Source organism: Lolium rigidum, chromosome 4 (assembly GCF_022539505.1).
Source record: "Lolium rigidum isolate FL_2022 chromosome 4, APGP_CSIRO_Lrig_0.1, whole genome shotgun sequence".
Lineage (NCBI taxonomy): Eukaryota > Viridiplantae > Streptophyta > Magnoliopsida > Poales > Poaceae > Lolium > Lolium rigidum.
Window position 1 is genome coordinate 57,124,105 of NC_061511.1, and position 19,574 is coordinate 57,143,678.

At 44.3% G+C, this 19,574-nt stretch overlaps 2 long non-coding RNA genes across 2 annotated transcripts; both read right to left on the bottom strand.

Annotated features, from left to right (window-relative positions):
• Positions 1-1,285: 1,285 nt before the first annotated feature.
• Positions 1,286-5,173, bottom strand: LOC124705756. The gene is made up of 4 exons (XR_007004151.1): positions 5,128-5,173; positions 3,172-3,326; positions 3,000-3,079; positions 1,286-1,538 (listed from the first exon to the last, which is right to left on the bottom strand). It is a non-coding gene; the product is annotated as an uncharacterized LOC124705756 (long non-coding RNA).
• Positions 5,174-5,864: 691 nt separating this feature from the next.
• LOC124705764 lies at positions 5,865-8,233 on the bottom strand. The gene is made up of 5 exons (XR_007004152.1): positions 8,176-8,233; positions 7,145-7,197; positions 6,863-7,051; positions 6,555-6,783; positions 5,865-6,018 (listed from the first exon to the last, which is right to left on the bottom strand). It is a non-coding gene; the product is annotated as an uncharacterized LOC124705764 (long non-coding RNA).
• Between the last annotated feature and the right edge of the window lie 11,341 nt (positions 8,234-19,574).

Genomic DNA, 19,574 nt, shown 5'->3' on the forward strand with positions numbered 1-19,574 from the left:
GCAAGAGCTATCTGCGCCACTCTTCGGTAGAATATAGATTGGGCCTTCATAAAATTCGGAAATTGTACCTATGAGGACAAGAAACCAAGCTGTGGCCAAGACAGCTTCAACAAGGAAATAGGAAGAATCATATAGCCTGTTAATACGTACATCAAACTTGCCAGGTGGAGACGACATGGTTTTCATGCTATGTTTGTTGGCATCGGTTAAACAACGAAAAGAAATACCACCAAAGTGGTAGCAGAACTAACCAAAAAATGACATTCCAGTGGGTAAACCATGGACATCAAAAGCAATAGAACATGGAAACCTAGAAAAAACACGGCATACTATTTACTTCATGGAAACCAAACATTCTGCTTGAACAAATACTGATGCAAAGCCAAAAAAGAACAAACAAAATTTCATGTTCTTCACCACCAACCAAGAGTATGCATATTGTTGTTCTAAGCAATTAACAACAAGTATGGCACAACACCCATACTCATGAAATGGTCAAGAATTCACAACATGGGCTATATGCACGAACTACCTAGCTCTTAAATGATCTGCAAAAATATGCATAGTGCTTGGCTCGACCCAGAACACCATGCAGAACACTACTTGATAGCATGGCAACAATTGATTCAGCACGACTCAAAGAAATTTAACTTTTGGGTGCCCATATATGTCAACGAGATCCTAGATAGGGGTGTCGAGGTCGTCTTGTCGAAAAAGGTCACGCTATCATTTAGTCCTCATTATCCACAAAACAATAATAAGACATGGTCATCACAAGCAAATACTAGAAAATAAGTTGGCCGTGTTTTAAGTGCAAACATCCAACTTTTGAGATAAGAAGCAACACTTGCATTGATAAGGAAATAACTGAGTTCATCATTACAAGGAAACCTTGTGTTCAATCCCAAAAGAACAATCACTTTGATGTAGTAGTTCAGATCAACTACAACAAGTGCACACAGGAAACAGAAGCTCAACACTAAATATGAAACTCGTTTAAGAAGAACACATGCTACATGTTTAGACCACAGTGAAATGTGTTCCCTAGAACTTCATTATTGGTTAAAATAGAATAGCTACAGGGCATATTATTTTCCTAGGCAACATGCACGGGGCTATGCAAGCATTCAACACAAAATGCTAACGCTGGGCTTTGAGAAAGAAGAAGTCTGAGAAATCATGACTGTATCATGACATGTACCAACAACTACAAGCATCTAAATCTGGACCGAAATAGGGGCGATTGATTCAATCTTGGGCATTTGTGTGTGCATACCTACGCATCATCGTTTTGCAGCATTTGCTTCTCTTGGCGTCGAGGCTGGAGTTATCGTCGCCAGCATTGCAGAGGCCCCTAGAGTGGGGGTCAGCATCAGGTTGGAGCTGCATCTCCAGGAGGACGGCGCTGCCTTCAAGGCAAATGAACCAGAGGCTCAAACTTGCATTCCAAATGTGTAGATTCAACCTCCATACGGTTCGACTGGACAGGGACTAGTTGGTCCTCAATTTTCAGAGAAGAATGACTTGCGGCATAGAAACTGAACACACATAATCGCCAAGTTAGGTCTGTAAAGCGAGATGGAGGGAGTAACTCATATCAGCATATATGAGAAAATTATTGCTTAGATGGACATACACAGGATTGAAAATTTAGTATCACTATATTTTGGAGGATTTCACTAGACATAACTGCCATATAGGACATTCTGCGGGCAAACAGGGACAAACCGCATAAACAACTATGCCATTATGTATGTACTCAGAGGATAGAGTTTTTTTTTCCATTCTCATGATCTACAATTGTGCTAGCACAAGGGAATTGACCATCCTTCTGGCTCACATAGTGCACTGATGTGTTTCATATCTAACTAGCTCATCTAGCTCAAACATGCAGTGATGTTCTTGTGCAAGACACTCAATCTCAATCAAAATTTGAGAAAGAAATGAAGATGCTATGCTAAGCTAATTAATTAGAGGAAGTTTAATTACCAAGAAAGTTGGAAATTTCCACATGACCTCTCTTCTTTCTTGAAGAATCAGATAACAAATCAATCAATGGAGAATATAATTGCATAAAGAACACAACTCAAGTGACATCTAAAGAAACGATCCAACTCCAAGTGCATAAGTGAAACAGAAGTGGATCGAAATCTAGCATGAAACATTTGACATATAGGCAAGCATTGGAATACACACCAAGAAAGATAATATGAGATTGGCACCTCTATCTGAGTTCTGCTTGCAGACATCAAGTACTGATGCACCAATACTTGTGAAAACTTCTCAGTCGGTACGTCAACTAGAAAATGTTATAGGCTCCAAAATTCTCTATTTCAGAAATCAGATGTTAGAGTTGATCTATTAATTGTAACAGAAATAAAAGGAAAAAAACACAAAGTGACACCTTTCGATTAATCATACTAATCGCATGTGTATCTTGAAGAACATTACTCGACATGTTTGGTTAAAATTCAAAACTAGAAAAGAGCCTCTATTATTTTGTTTATGTAACACGGTGTCATACTGGAACTCTATGGACAGGCAACATGATGATCCACTCATCAGTCTTGACTAGATAATGTTTGAAAGTAAATAACAGAATCGTATAAAGTTATTGCTCTTGCAATTCAAAACTACTTCAGAAACATAACATTTAAATATTTCAGAACACACACTCATAAGAGATGTATTAAAACTCTTGATAAATGGAAAATTTAACTCTAAATTCATCGTAACAGGGATATCAAATATCAGTATACAAGAAACTAGCATTTGTGTATGCACAATATCTTTTCAGCTGCAGGCTGAGTAGTGAGTTAAAAGGCACAACATTCAGTCTGAGAGACTACCCAAAAGCAGTGAGCAACTGCCGTACTTGCTCGGCCACACAAGCTACACAGACTACCAATCTAATGCCAAATGGCAAAAGAAACACACACATAACATGCATGCAGATTTTTTTAGATTCACTCCTGCATACACATTGGAAGTGGTCTTACTCTGAATCCCTCTATCAGCCGACCATGCGCTCCAATCAAATCCCTGAGTTAGTAGACAAGATTTTGACCCCTTTGAACGCCTGAAGCACAAGTAGTGCCTAGTCAAATTCGCGAACCAAATCAACAGGAAAACAGGGAAAAGCCACATGCCAGAGGTAGGGGCATGGTGTACCTGGGTTTCCACGTGGAGAACGTCGAGGAACAACCTGAGCAATAACTGACACATGTTTACATGAATACCACCCAACATAACTCTAACCTGCTCTACCAAATCAGGGTCGATGGAATATCAACCTTTGTACCATTGTCTCACCTGACAATGTGCACCTAAAAATACATAGTTATATTTCACTTATCTGCCAAATGGATGTTCAGGAAATGATAAATCAAACTGAACACGATAAAATATTTTTTAAAACTCTATATCTGTACTAATAAAACGCCAATGCAACCGTGGTAGGTCGCGGTAGTTTTGCAATTTCGCGGTCACTTTGCAGTTTGGTCCCTACAGAAGTTACTTATTCACCTGCAGTACTTGCCTACGTATCTTATCTACTTCCCAGATCAAATTAACCTCCCAAATTCTCCGCTCGCCACCGATCAAGAAGGAGACACGGGGCCTGCCTCCGCCGCTCGATTTGTGGCGTGGGGGTCGCCGCGCGCGCCGGCCGGGTCGTAACGAACTGATGGACTGCCAGCGCCGAGTCTGAGAGGGAGAAGTGAGGGAGGTGACCGGTGGTGGAGAAGGAGAGGTGTCGGCGTCGGGGTGGGCTGCATCGTCGCTGGGAAGGCGGGGCTTGGCCCGATGGTCTGCCAGCGGCACATCTGACGGGGAGAAGTGAGGGAGGCCGCCGGTCGTGAAGAAGGAGCGCCTTCGGCGTCGGGGTGGCTGCGGTGTCGCTGGGGAAGTGAGAAGGTGCAGGCGGCGTCCTGGAAACCGGAGGAGCTCCTAGGACCTGGACTTGACCACGTCGTCGAGCTGAAGACAGGCCAGGCCCTGGCTGTTTTGACACCCCGCGAGGCCGCGACACAGAAAAATGAAGTGGGCTGGATCAATGGATTTTGCTGCAGCTGATGCTGTTAACTGAATTTTGCGCTGTAAAGATATTGCTGGTTCGTTCCTGGCTTCCTGCCGATTGCTTGGGATGTCACAAAATGACAGAGAGAAGAGATGCTTTGCTGCTGATTGTTTGTAGTACTAAATGATTGCTGCTGATTGCTTTGTTGGGAAACGAACTTTCGATAGGATCAATAGTCAATTTTGAAGCTAATTGCTTGTACTGAATAAAACTGCTACTACTATATGTGATGTTTTATACTACAATGCAGTACACATTAAGGAGAATTTGTCTTTCCTCATATCAGTGAAATTATTATGAGAAATGCGCTGAGGACAAGTTGTTACCTTGTCCTTTTGGATGATAATATTTGAAGTCAAAATATTTATTTTGTACAATCATAATTGCATCGGAAAGAATGTTAGTTTACCTTTTAGATAATTGAATTTGTAGTCCGAATATTAACTTTCTTGAGTTCTAATTGCACCGGAAACAATTATTCAGTTTCAGCTAAATTCAAGTACATCATATTTTGTATCAGTCAGAGCCAAGTTTGAAGAATGTGCACTCTTTGTTAATGGCAACCTATGAATAGTACAATTGAATTCACTATATCAAACATTCAAATCAACATGCCAATCACATGTTGATTTACTAAAACCTTGTTTCATATTGTATAACTTATAACTACATAGTTTATATATGATTGTAATTCTTTATTTCCGTAGCAACGCACGGGTGATTTGCTAGTAGAAATCTAAAAGGAGGACCAATCTAGTTCCTGGAAAGTTGAGCCAGCTTGTGATAATATAAACCCCATACATCGCTCAAATTTATGACGAGACTAAGCAGATGAAACTCACATGAGAAAAATTGCATATGACGTATTACTCATAATCCAGCAAATGATATTTCAATATGATGCCAGGATAGTTCCAAAATAAATCACAAATGACACAAACATCATGATTAAAATATGTTCTTGCATTTTCAAATTCTATAGCTAGCCTGTTACTACTTGAACAAAACAAAACTAAAGTGAAAAACTATAAACAGGAAGGTAACCTTACCAGGCCTCCTAAGCTCATGTGGATCAATAAGAGAGTGATGCCTAAACCTGTAAATTTTAGATGTCCTTATTCAAATCCCACACATTTTCCCATGTCACTGTCTACATAAAGCTGGACACTTTGAATTGTGAACGCATATAATAGTTGATTTCATAAACAGACAGTTGTTTCAGAAGATGAAAAGGGTATGCGAAGACAATTTCTGATACTACACATCAAAACCTCTAACATTGTAGATCGGCATGTGAAGGCAATTTCTAAAGCGCAACTAGTACAAAAAGAAAATCATGATATTAGGAATACATAGTAGTACAACCAATTTAGGAGTAAGATTATCTAGCCTAGAAAATTAACCAAGGCCCCTGAGTAAGATTGAGGAACTCATGATTGTTTTTGTCCTTTCACAAAAATGCTCAGTTATGCATGCCCACTGGAACAGATTAGAGATGCCATTGCAGCCCAACACCGACGCAAAGAAAACATGGATATCTACTTAACACCCAAATCACCACTTATTCACCAAATGAGGACCCAAATAGGATGAATCACAATGCACGATATTTCAGCTTCAATATACTAGAAAAATAAAACCCAATGAGAAAGAGCATGTTATTCAGATAATGTAACGAGAAACCATATTGCTAACAATCACCCCAAAAAGGCACCATTCTACATTTCTTATGTTTAACACAACACATGCATGGCAAAGTGTAATCCACAGCTATGTTCTTACCACAACATGATCGATAAAATGCCTGATTCGCCCTACTTCTCCCAGGTGGGTTGCAATCACGACACAGCCTCAAAGCAGCACTTGGCCTATCTCCCGCTGGTCTGGAAGATGACCCCTCCTTGCTTCGGACGGTGGAACGGAATCACAAGCCGAGCTCCCTGCACATTGAAGTTTCCCATCAACACAGCAAGAGAACGAAACTGTAACGACCAGAATATATTGCTACATGATGAAAGTTCCTAGATACAACTGATGTAGCTTTCCATAATCTACAGTGAGGCGTATAAGGATCTAAATTCAATAAACTAGCAGTTAAAACAAATGGTAAGGAAGTAATTTGCTGCTGCAAACATGACAGTCTTGTGGTTGAATTAGGAACCTATGCGAAATTTCACTCTGAGATAAGAACAACTTCAGTACCCACCAGACCGTGTCAAAATTTAGCTAGGACTGTTTAACTAAGAAGAAAATAAAATCTCTCAGAGCAACTGCAGATTAAACCATACACAACACTAATTAGAGGGAGAGGATAAATTTGCAATCAGACAATTAAATAATGAAGAATCGATAATCCTTTCTCGATACTTGCTGTGATTCCCCTACTCACAAACTTCTTTCGGGATGCTGAAGATATTGCAGAAGTGACAACATGGCAAACCAGAAATCGCGATCAAGGGCATAGATTGGGCCGCACCTCTGGAAGTTATTGGAACCATTGAGGAGTGAAGAAAATTTCCCGGCAAACTTCCTTGCGAGGTAAAGGAAGGGATTCTCAAAGTTGTAGTTGCTCTTGGGCTTGGCAGAGATTTCATAGTACTGCAGGTTCTCCATCATGTGGAATGTGAGTTTTTTTGGCTTTAACCTGCCTCTTTTTCACATCAACCTTGCTCTCACCGGGAACAATGTGGATGTTCTCACACACCCTACTTGAGAATAACTAGACATCAGAACTCAGAGGCATACTTTAAACATTTACTAAAGAAGATTACAACAGAAGCAGACCTACACAAGTCTCTACGCCAAGTAGGAGAATTCTTGTAAGTCAGCCTTGAAGTGGCATCGAACAGAATGATCCCATGAACATATAATGCCCCTGGGAGAGGAGAGGAGCCGACAATAGCTTTACCTAAATGGGTGTGGCCATTGTTGTTCATGTGCGAGGTGCACTGGCGCCCGGTTGAGGAAGATGACCTATAACATAACAAGGGCAACATTATTGTCCTACTAGTCAAATACAATGAACATAATAACAGGAAATGCACAGTTAAGGGGGGGGGGGATCACCTGAGGAGCCTCCAAAACTCCAAATACTCACAGTCTCCAAAGTTAGGAGGAACCTAAAAGAGATTAAAAAAAATAATAGGAATCGTTGAAGTCAGAAATCCAACAGAAAATAAAAGCTCCATCGGGTGGCAATATATATACTGCAAAAATATATATCAAGTGATTTTGTTGAACTCGAATGTCAAAATATGAATGCAACACAGGCTCGTGTACATCAGTATTATGATGGATATAAAAAATCTTTCCAACAGTTTATATTAGAAAAAATTTGAGTGCTCCAATAAATCTGCTCCCATGATATATGTACAGAGTGCAGAAAAAAATCATGTAAACAGATGATTTTGAACAAAATGAGGAGTGTCAGGCAAATATGAATCAGACTTGAATTAATTCATAAAATGATTGCAGCTAAAAGATTCCATTGAAGCGCGTTCACACACAAGTTTGATAAGGAATTGGTGCCCATGTACTTGGCAATCCAGGGTATGTAACTACGTCTGATGTTTACATCTGAAAGCCAATTGATACCATATAAATAGGTGTATTCAGCTATGACTGATACTGAATAAGAACTGATACAGTAATAGGACACGGTTCAGAAACTAATACGACAGTACAACTTGCTGCCAGAGGCAGAGCTGAGAGCTCGCTGCCTCGGCAAACCAGTGCAAGCCGGCAACTCCTCAACCGCGAGCAGCACGACACAATGCCGCCGTCCGCCGATCTCGGCAGCTCACCTTAACTCTCGCTAGTATCACATAAACAAGAACCGAGCAATGTTATTTACTTAATCGTGATGTAACATTATCCATTGTCCATAAAAGGGTGTACACTACTCCAGCTAAAAACTAGCGTAGTACTTAGCTAGCACATGATATCATGATATATAACACGTGTGACTTCTCCAGTTAATTAAGGAGATGGATTCTTGCCTAATACTACTCCAGCTATCTCACGTCCAGTCCTAGTGCCAGCACCTAGCTGTTATATGTATAAATTAGCACAACATCAACGCCGGAAAGTCCTCGTACCTGAGAGCTGTAAGGCCTCCGCGCGCCGGACGAATGACCAGAAGTCTAGATCTCCTCACCAAGGTAGATGTGCAGGCGTGCAACAACCCGCATCTTGGTCAGGCCCTCCTTCCTGGTCGAGGTAGATGTGCAGGCCCTCCTTCCTCCTCGTGCTGTCGCGCCACCGGAACCGCCCGATGCAGACAAAGGAGGCCCTTTTCCTCTTCGCCTCCCCTTCTCCTTTCTAGCCGGTGAGGTGTCGAGGAGGCACTACCACCCGGTGTGGCAGGGAGGTGGTGGAGGGCGCCAGATGCGCAGCGGGGTGGACAGCACCACCAGTCTGTCGTCGTCATTGGAGGCCCACAGCAGGTTGGCCTCCTTGCCGCGGAACTGAACGCCGGCGATGGGGCCAGCCATACCCCATAGGATGTCGGGGAGGAGCAGCAGCTGCTGCTGTTGCACGAGGGCGGTCTTGTTCGTCGTCCATGGCGGCCGGCAAGGGCGACGTACGCTAGGGTTTGGGCGCGGGATTGGGATTGAGGGTGTGGGATGGCGGCGGATGTAGAGGATTTGACCCGGGGAGAGAACCGGCGAGGCTAGGGAGGCTCCGGTGAAAGAATTGGTTGGGCGGCGGCGGAGAGAGAGAGAGAGCGAGCTCGATGGAGAGAAGGGATCGGGCTAGAATGCTAGAGATTGATCTTGATTCTGGAGTGCTCGGGATGCTGGGAACGTATGACAACCGTTCAGGTAAACATAATCACACGGCTCAAAAGTAGCCACGTCATCGATCCGAGGGTTTCACCAGTAACAGCGCTCCTAATTAATCTAGCAGGTGAGCGGACGCGCAGTTGATTGGCTTCGACTTAATAATCTCTACCTAATAAATCCCACTAATCTCTCCTTTCACCTCCCTAGTTTTCAGTCCAATGCATTAGTTGTAGCTCTATTAATTCATGGTCACGGTTTTATTGTGGGGGAGAAGAAAACCTCGAGGCTACCACCACCATGGCTGGCAACTTTGTGCTCCGTGACATGCATATCGGAAGTTCAATTCTATCTTTATTATTACCGTGCCCGGAAGGCTCCCCAATGACGACGCTGCCGCCAACTCTGCCTTCAATGGCATAAGGCCTTCAAGGCTTCAACCACATGATCCATCGACTAAAGAACCACTCTCGTGCGTTGGGAGAAGAGAGAGCTGGGACCACGAAGACCGGCGCTTGGGGAGGCGAAGTTGGGAGTCGGTGGCTCGCTGCCGCTCCTCGCCACTGTGCAGCCTTGCCTCTTCATGGAAGTAGGGCCGCCACCGCTCGCCATGTTCAGTCGCATATGACTCCTCTTGCCGTTGGACCCTAGCAAAAGTTGTCATTCAATCTTTCCCTTGGCCCACGTTTCTTGAACAACACTAAAAAAAATTCAGCACAAATAGATCCTAGATTTTCACCCGAGGTTTGTGTTGTTGTGCATGTTTCTCAGAGATCTTGCATCATATAAATGAGAATGTAGATACCTGTTTAACGTGATTTATGTTAACTGTGATAACAAAGATGTCCTGAAGCTTGTGAGGCCCATGGCCATGACCATGCCATCAGCGACAATGGATCATATACATCGTAATTAAAGTCACATCAAATCACTACTTTTGTATGAAAAGCTAGTGTATTTTCATTTCGCGGGATGTCCAACGTCGGAACACATGAAGCGGCGTCGGAAAACCATCTGATAACAAAGCTCTTTCAACTTTCCTATTCACCGGTAACCTTCTATACTCACATTAGGACTCAATGTCAAACAACTAGGGTTTTTAAAAAAGGAAGCTTCGGCCCGATCGCCGTGGTCGGACGAGGGCCAGAACTTATAGTTTGCAGGAGACAAGATCTCGGTTCTCTTTGGTACTTGTTGGGATCTGCACTACCACGAATCGTTGATGCGGTCTCACCAAATTAACCAAAACGTCGTGAGACGCATTGACAGTGGAATGTGATTATGGGCGGCACAATTTCAGTGTATGGCATGTAACTGTTTAATTTTTAAATAAATAGGGCTAAATCGCGCCGAACTTTTTTTAAAAGAATTAAATTAGTTAAAATCGATTAGAACTATACCTTGGCATTAAGAAAACACCGAAGAGTGTGTAAGTTCAAAAGTTATTGAGTCCTTTCATTAAGGACCCAAGTTCACGAACAAACACACCGCACCATCCACTCACCTACACACATGTCTTCGATTTTTCTTCTCATGAAACTCTGTTACTGAAGCACTCGATGACCTAAATAATCAATCCAAAGATCATTTCTGGTTACATTATTTTACAGGGCTTCAACTGAATGGATGAGATTCACACATCTTGGTCAAATCATCGATATAATGGAATTACTAAAATTTAAATCTTGTAAAAAAATCTAGATTTTCGAATCAAACTTTGGTTTCACATTCGTCCTACCAAAAAGTGCCAGCGCATACATATGCCCCAGCGACGCCACACTCGAGGTCGGCGCCGGCACCGGCAATCTCACGGCCTGGCTGACAAAGTCACCACCGTCGAGATCGACCCGCGCATGGCGGAAGCAATCATGGCCAGCGCCGCCGCGCTCGACCTCGCCCAAATGCTCACGGTCTGTATCTGCCGGCACGCTTGATGAAATTCCTAAACTCAAGTAACGAGCGAAAATTTATGTTCCTATTGTTTCAAATGCCAGGTGATCCACGACGACGCGGTGGATGCCAACTTCCCGGAGTTTCGACGTCCGCGCTGGAACACGTCGCATAAGCCCACACGGCAAGAGCAAAAGACTCAGTGCCCCTGCATCCCACCTAGAGACCTTGTCCACCGGAGGCAATGGTGCCGAGGAAGGAGTTTCGAATTTGGAGAGAGGAAAGAGAAAGGAAGAGGGACACAAGAAGGAAAAAAGGAATAGGGAAACGAAGATGGTATGGTGGCCCACATCCACCAGCGAACGCAAACGTCAGGGTAACAGGAGGACGTTTAGCCACATCATCACTACAGTGAGGCCACGGCGGTTAAACCTCTATTAGTCGTCTATATAAGCTATTTTATTTGTTACTCCATATCCCAGAAACGGTACCTACTTAAAAAAAATAGTAGTACAAGTGGTACTCACCAGTAATGTTAGCCTCAGTTATGGTAGTTCCTTGTAATTTACTCTCTACTGTCCCCTCCATTTCATTCAATATACAGTGCATTGGTCACAAAATTAAATTAATTGTATGGTTGACTGACCGGGTCACATTTCTGCACTTCCAAGATGAGTTTGCTTTTAGTATTTCCTAGGCGAATTAATTGCTGCTTCCGAACGAAGAAAACGGGTTCCTTTTATTTTCTTATTATTATAAGTGGCAGTGCAGTACATGCTTAGTTTGGAGCGCGCGGGCGTGACATCAGCCACATAATCCATCGATTTCTTTCTTTCTTTTGTCTCATGTACAAAACCAACCCTATATTCATATAAAAAAACAACACTATATTCTCTGCACTCTTTCAAATACATGGGCATCTTCACAAGGCTTTTTTAAAAAAAATAAAGATACAAACATTAGCTCCGTCACAAGTCTTGCACTCGTCATTAACACTACACACGATTATTGCAGAGGTGGCAAAATTATTGGTGTAACGGCTATGAGCCCCCCTGATCCTCCCTCTCTGATCTATCTTCTCTGTCCTCTAAAACTTTGTGCTGGATCCTGGTGCTCGCCTTGAGCTTTGATATATGTGATGTTCAGGCCGGCGTATGCCCGCCGAAGTCCCGGTGAAAAAAAAGAAAGAAACAAATCATATTAGTACACCTTGCCAATCCACAACTCAATCACTGGGCTAGACCCGGAACGCAAAAACAAAAACAAATAAAACTCAAGATATGTGTTTTGTTTGATTACACAGCTACCAACTCCCTCCCTGCCGCGGAATATAACGGACCTTTGGGTGGCCACCGCACTTGTCCTTGGGGACGAGCACAGCTGCCGTCCCGACCGGCTCCATGTCACCAGGCGCTCCACAAGAATGCGGTCGAACCTGCCCATGCATGCCGCCACGTCGGAGCTCGCAATAACAGAAAACATGCATATGTCAAAATCAAACAAACTTGGAAATGTCAAAAAGGAACACACCTATAAACGTATTCATTTTTCAGATGATGCAAAATCTAATAAATTGGAAGGCTACCCAGTAACTCAACAATTGGTTGCCTTTCACTAGTTCTTATCAACTTACACATCATGGAGCAGAGTATACTAGCAGTTGTATACTATGAAGCCACACTTATCCACATACTACCGACAACAAGTATCCATCATATACATCCCGTAAACTAAATGGGTACATGCATGCATAAACAAGAAGCAGAGACTAATCTCCATACGGTGGACATGGCAAATTCCTTTGACATATAGCTACAGGCAGCACCAAATAAGTAGATAAGAAATCACAGATTTCTATCACAACATCTAACAACAGATCGATCAGCCAAAGTGACTCTAGACATGAGAATATTGCCCAGTTCTGAAAGTTCATGCTAGAAAAAAATAAAAGAATTACTACTGTCCAGGCATAGGCAAGTAAATTACACCTATTATGGGGTTTTGACTAATTTGAAATTCTTCTGCTACCAATAGTTTTTTATCAAGATTTCGTTGTACAACATAGCAGCAGATAGGAGTGTATCTGCAGTAGGGAGAAAAAAAAACCCTTTGAATGTCGATGTTCAGAGCACAGGACACTAGGGTCTAAACTGGGAATTAAATCCTTGCATCGAGGTAGAACAGCTAACAGGTGGTTGTCGTGTGTTCTCACCTTGCGGTCGAGGAACTTGAGGAGGTCGAGCGGCACGGCGTGGTAGCGGTCGTAGACGGGCCCGACGACGGCCTTGACGGTGCCCTCGACGTGGTCGACGCCGGGGCGGAGCGGCCCCGCGCCCTGCTTGGCGTAGGCGTAGGCCGCGGCCGCCAGCACGACCGCCTGCGCCGCCGCCTGCTGCACGAACTCGAGGTACCTGAGCCTGGCCTCCTCCTCCTCGGGCGTCCTCTCCACCGTCACCTCCTCCTCCTCCTGCACAGCCCAAACCGCAGATCAGCGAACTGGGTCGGGGGAAGAAACCAAGGGAAATCGGAACGAGAGGAAAAGATACGCTGCTCCATTGGTATGATACTGAAGAAGCACAACAGATGATTAACATCGGGCAAATGTATATATGACAAAGCAGAATGCGGCGTCAGCATGATGTGCTGCTGCACTCACTGGATGTGATAGACAGTAGCTAAAAGCATTCATTTCGCCTCACCAAAATATGAAGAGGGTAACGAAGCAATTCCAACAAAAACCAGCTAAATTTGACCGTGTACAGTTGAAATTCGAACCACCACGCAGTACTAGTATGAAAGCCAAGAGTGAGTAATCTACAGCAATGTATCGTGCAGCAGAAGCCCAGCAAATACGACGGCCTGATAGAAAATTCGGTAGCAGGAGATGGTGTCAATTGTATGGCGAGAAAAGGGGGAAGATTTCGACCTTAATTTTGGTGGCGAGAGGTGCTGTTGGAGGTGGTGCTTGGCCGTGCAGGTCGTGGACGCGCCCCATCCGGCCCTCACGACGGCCGCGACCATGGCGCCGTGAAGACAGACGCCGGCCGGCGAGGCAGGGGTGCGGAAGCTCAGGAGCAGCGGCGAGCTTGGAGGTTCCCGTGTACGATCCGACGAAGGGTGATAATTTGGCACCGACGGCCTGCCGGCTCGCAGCAGTTGGGCACGGACTCTCCGGCAGCGGCAGGGGAGTAGCTAGGGTTTGCGCGGCGAGGCGCGGGCGTCCGCCGGGAAAGTGAGCGGCGCATGATGTTTTGTGGCGAGCGGCGGCGGTGGCTTGGGGGGCGGGCTGGAGTAGATGCGGGAGATGGAGGTGGGAGGGTGGTGGGGTTGACGAAGATCCGTGGGGTACGGCGAGCGGCGGCGTGGGGAATCGATTGAGGATAGAAAGGAGGGAGGCGAATCGATTGAGTGTTCCGTTTCTTTTTCCTTTTTTTTGTTTTTGTTTTGCTCGTTTCCCCTTTCCTCTGTGGGCTGCGTTTGCGCGCGGAAAAAGGAGATGCCACGGCAGACGCGGCCTTCTTCTTGGGCATTCCGTCGATCTTGTTGCGGGCGCCACGGCAGGTCCTGCGGGAGGGGTGAAAATGAGTAAAGATCAAGAGAGAAGAGGGGATCGATCGGTGAAATCCAGGATCAACTCGCTCACCTCGATTCGACGGTCGGTTGCTCCTCCTTAACCCCAGCCGGCGGCAGCGGCAGTGAGACTGCTTGACGACTCGGCTCGCCCGTAAAACATCCAATCGCAAGGCGAAGCTCGACGTTAAGATCAATCTGAGACCCGGCTTCTCCGGCGCCGGCCACCGCTACGTCGAATTTCACGTCGTTGGCGTCTTCGCCTGAATCATCTGGCAGGGCGTTGAGGTCTAGATGGACTCTCATGGCTGCCAAGGAGATGGCGTGCTGTTAATTTAGGGATGATTATGGGCGCTACTAATTATGCACGGTGGCTGTTCAGTTCTCCTGAAATTTGAAGTTCGCGCGCGGCCTCAGTTTTCGTTTTCCCGCTTTTCTAAGTGGCGCCAGGCTGCTTGGACTATTTTTGGCGCTAAGTTTTTCTTTTTTTGTTTAATAATCTGCGTTGGGTTATGTTCATTTTCGAGGACTTTGGCCCCCTCGCGCCCGTGCGCCACCATTTATGTATTTCTCCAAATCAATTTATTTTTAATAAGTTTGATCATTTCGAGTAACTAGGAAACGGAGCAGGTTAACACTTGAACCCCCAACGCAATGACTTCTCAGATAGCCATAGTGCTAGTATCTTAGCTAGTATCATACATATTAGTTCCATAAAAATGTTGATGTGACAACTAATTAAGAATGTGGGAGGAGATTAGAGTAACATAGGTGGATACCGTATCATAGCGCATACCACGAGAAAAGTTAATGCCAAATAAATCTTGAACACAAATTTGCATCGTGATTTTAAAAAGCAATAAATATAGCATAACTATGGTACTCTCCATGATACTATCCATTATAGAGATAGTATCGTACACAAATACATATGCATGATATTACTAAATGATACTACCCATTATATAGATAATATCATACAGAAATATTATATGCATGATACTACTGCATTATACTACCCATTATATAGATAGTATCATACACGACCCGGAGGAGTGGAACCTGGGTACGCGCGCACCCATTTACGAAAAGTTCAAAAAAAATGCTATTTAAAAGTTTCCAAAAAATGTGAAGTAAAATTTTGCATGTACATATTATGTTGATACTTACTCGTGTGAGTTTTCATGAAAAAATACCATTGTGTGTGGCCTATATAAAAATGACAAAATGTCCAAATGAGAATAGTGAACAGGAATTTGTACTATTCACAGGAATAGGAATTTGCATTTTGTCATTTTTGTGTAGGTCACACACAATGGTATTTTTCCGTGAAAACACACATGACTAAGTATCAACATAATATCTACATGCAAAAATTTACTTCATATTTTTTGGAAACTTTTAAATAGTATTTTTTTGAACTTTTCGTAAATGGGTGCGCGCGCACCCAGGTTCCATTCACCATTTTCGGTATCATACACAAATATCATATGTATGATACTACTACTACATGATAGTTAGCACTATGACTAGCCTCAATGCATGAGAGGATCTTAGAGCATCTCCAGCCGCGTCCCTCAAACGGCACCGGATCGAGCGTTTGGGGACACTTTTTCTTCGTGCCACGTTTGGGGGACGTCGTTCCCCAGCCACGTCCCCCAAACGCGCACCCCAAACATTAAAATAATGCATTATTTGTTTTTTCATTTTTTTTCAATAGAGAGAAGAAATTTGTAGTTACGGGCAAGACTTCAAAAAATATGAACTAATAGTCAAAGTAGTGCAACATAAACAAATTACATATAAAAACTTTGAAAAAATTAACTATTTTTAAAAACTACTTCTTCTTTGATGGCCCCGCCTCGTCGTCCTCACGGAGGCGCTTCCTGCTCGTCACCTCTTCCGAAGAGCCGCGTCGAAGGAACTTGTATCCCCCTCGTCGTCGGTGCTCGTCGGATGCGCCTTCGCCTAGGCCCTTGCCTCCTTCTTTGTCGTCGCCGCCTCCGCAGCCTCTTCCTCCTCCTCCTCCTCCTTCTCATGGCCGTCGTCGGCGACGGCCTTCCCCTCCTCCTCATGGCCGTCGTCGGCCTCCCAATCCTCCTCCTGGCTATACGTCGGCGGGGAAATAGAGTTGCTAGGCGTCGCATCTCTGTCCTACCAATGGCGCCATCCCAGCGGCTTGCCATGTTGTCATTGTTCGATGGCAAAGAGAGGTTGCTCATGGTGAGAGACGAGAGGGGAGATGAATCGCGCCGGCCGGTTGTAGATCGGAATGTGTATATGTAGGTGTCTTATTGAGCGCGGATGAAAGGCAGCGTAGATATCGAAAAGAGTTGTGGTTGCTCTTCTGCGGAGTTTGCGCTCCATTCGAGCGGTTCATGCGTCGGTCGACGCGGTTGCCACTGTGACGGTTCTCCTTCCCGGCAACTGCACCGTCGCAAGGTAGGCGACTGTTGAGCGTCGTTCGTGTGTCACTGACGCGTCGGGCCCGCCACTCCTCGGATCGCTTCTCGATGTGTCTGGCACGCCCGGAATATCCCCTATGGACCGGGGACGGGCTCGGCGCGCTGGACAACATATTGGGTCGCGCCGGACGGAAAGGGTCTTTGAAGCGCGCAGGTGGGAACGAAAAATATGTGGTACGCCCCAAATACCTTTGGGGTCGCTTTGAGGGTCCTTCCCTGCAAAAAAAAAACTATACCAAATGCTAATTTCAAATCCGTCTTTGGCTTTTGAAACTACTATTAGCCACCATTATATACTATTGTTGCGAAAGAGATGTGTGTAAATTAGATGCTAATTTTTTGCCAACCAATAAATAAACAAAGGACGTGATTGCACTTAGGTCGACCTAGGTTTAGGCTGGCTATAGTGCTAGTATTTTAGGTGGTATCATGCATCTTAGGCATACAAAAATGAGAGGAGAATGGATTAGAATAACATAGGTGGATATTGTGTCATAGCGTACGTTGCAAGAAAAAGTTAGTGCTAAATAGATCTTGTACACATATTTGTGTTGTGATTGTACAAAATAATAAATTTAGAAGATTATGATACTACTCTATAATACCACCCACTATAGAGATAGTATCATAGACAAGTATCATATGCATGATATTACTATATGATACAATGCACTATGATCAGCCTTAGCTTAACACAAGGTTGATCCCACCAAGTTAAACTTGTCGTTGTCAGCTGAAAAAACTTTCCAAGAATGCGCAACTTGGGGAGTGCGCGGCATAGGACTTCGATATTTCTACTTGCCCTGGGCTGGCTCACCTTTATTTGTACATGCTCTCAACAACGACCGCTACATGGTAGCGGGCCCAACCGTCCCTCAGCCCGGGCACGTGTCCAGGCTTCGAGTTAGCAGTGCAGATTATTTTGATAAAAATATGATGAAAATCTTGATGAAAAATTAACCAGGTTTACAATGTGCCTAGGCTTGATGAAAATTTAGGATCCGCCACTAGCTACATCCCTTGGATTTCCCTCTTTTCCACGAAACCAAAGGCAAGGTGAAAAATTATGCAGGACTAGCTGCTACATCCATAATAAAATAAAGTAAAAAATAGATCACATGAACACTTAGGAAAACAAAATGAACCTCCTTAAAAGCATCTCCTGTCTGTGATCCTCAAAGCGTTCAAAGGAACTTGGGGCGCGTCAGACAGTTAACCTTCTCTAGTTGCACGTTCCAAAGACCGCTTTGGTCCGGGCATGTACCAAGTATTGTTCGGCATCCCCAACCCATCCCATGTGTATAGACGCTCAATCAGGAACGCCGAACACGACTTTTACACTTGCTTTTTGGTTGGAGGTCACATTTCGGAGACGCAGCTGGAAACAGGCACACCCCCCAAACGCGGCACCACGTGGCGCCCCCCAAACGACCAATCCGACGCTTTTACCGAACGTCATTTGGGGAATGCGACTAGAGATGGTCTAACACCAAGAAACTAGAGCAACGAGAGGGATAAATTAGATTAAATTTAGAAGAAAAACCAAAAATATAAAATACTACATTAAATAAAAAAATTGTACTTATATTTAGTGTAAGAGTGTGTATATATAAAAAAAGGTGTCTCATAGTACATCAATACATTATATGAATTATTATTATTATTGTGTGTGTGTAGACTGGTGTGTTGTGTCAATTTGGTAGTTTTTATTTTTGAACAAACTAGATATATTGACATTTAAGGATCATGGTACATCAGTACATGGCTCTCAACAGAAGAGCAAGAAAGATAAGTACCTAGCTGCACAATAGAACATAAAGCGGATTCAAACTCGTGAAGATGCTGAAGATCACAAACGGAACCATACGGCATTCGATCATCCGTTGACAAATCGGATTCAAAATTGCCACATCTGCAATCTTCAAGGGCCTCGATAATCGTGCGATCCAGTTGATGCCCCGCGGGTGGCTCTCCCGACGGTCTATCTGGAATATGCACACGGGGTGTAGAATTGAGCTGTAGATATCGAATAGCCATCACCGAGCTCAATGTCGAGCATCCCCGCTGTTGAATCCGGGGATCAACGACGGAGGAGTTATCGTCCACCTCCGGTGACACGGCCCGAACAGATCGGAGACTACAACTTCAACAAGGCGATCATCTGACAATGACAAGCAAGTGCAACTTGTGCAGCTATAACTTTTAGGATGATCCTGCTCAATTGCATCTATAGCACTGGCACTGATTTTCATTGAGGCCATATGATAATTTAAAGCATGTGCCTCAGATGTGCCACCCAAAATCTTCAAACAAACATAATCTGAGCTCCACGCGACCACCATGATGGCAACACGGCGCAGAATAGGATCATACATTGATATGGTGGCGACAGATCGTTGCTCAACATCCTAAACCGCTCTTATATCTGAGGCATAATTAGAAGTTGACCTCTGAAAATTTTGAGAACCTGCCTCAGTTGTACCTTCCAGCAGAGTCATCTTGTACATCACTCCTGCCACACAGATCAGCAACGAGCTAAGTGCAAAAAGGAGGTTCACCCTCATATGCACAGACCTGCAACAGTTTGGTCGTCGGATTGCAAAGGCAGAGATTGAAGGTGAGGCCAACACCATTGACTTCAAACACCCAGCAGAGGTCATGAATATGCAGGCGGTTGAGATCCTTCCAGGCGCGAGGAGGCAACAGAGGATAGCACACCCCATCCTGCTCGAAGCTCCATCTTCTTGCACCCCAGCCGGAGACAGCAGTGGCCTCGCTGACCATGGCCCG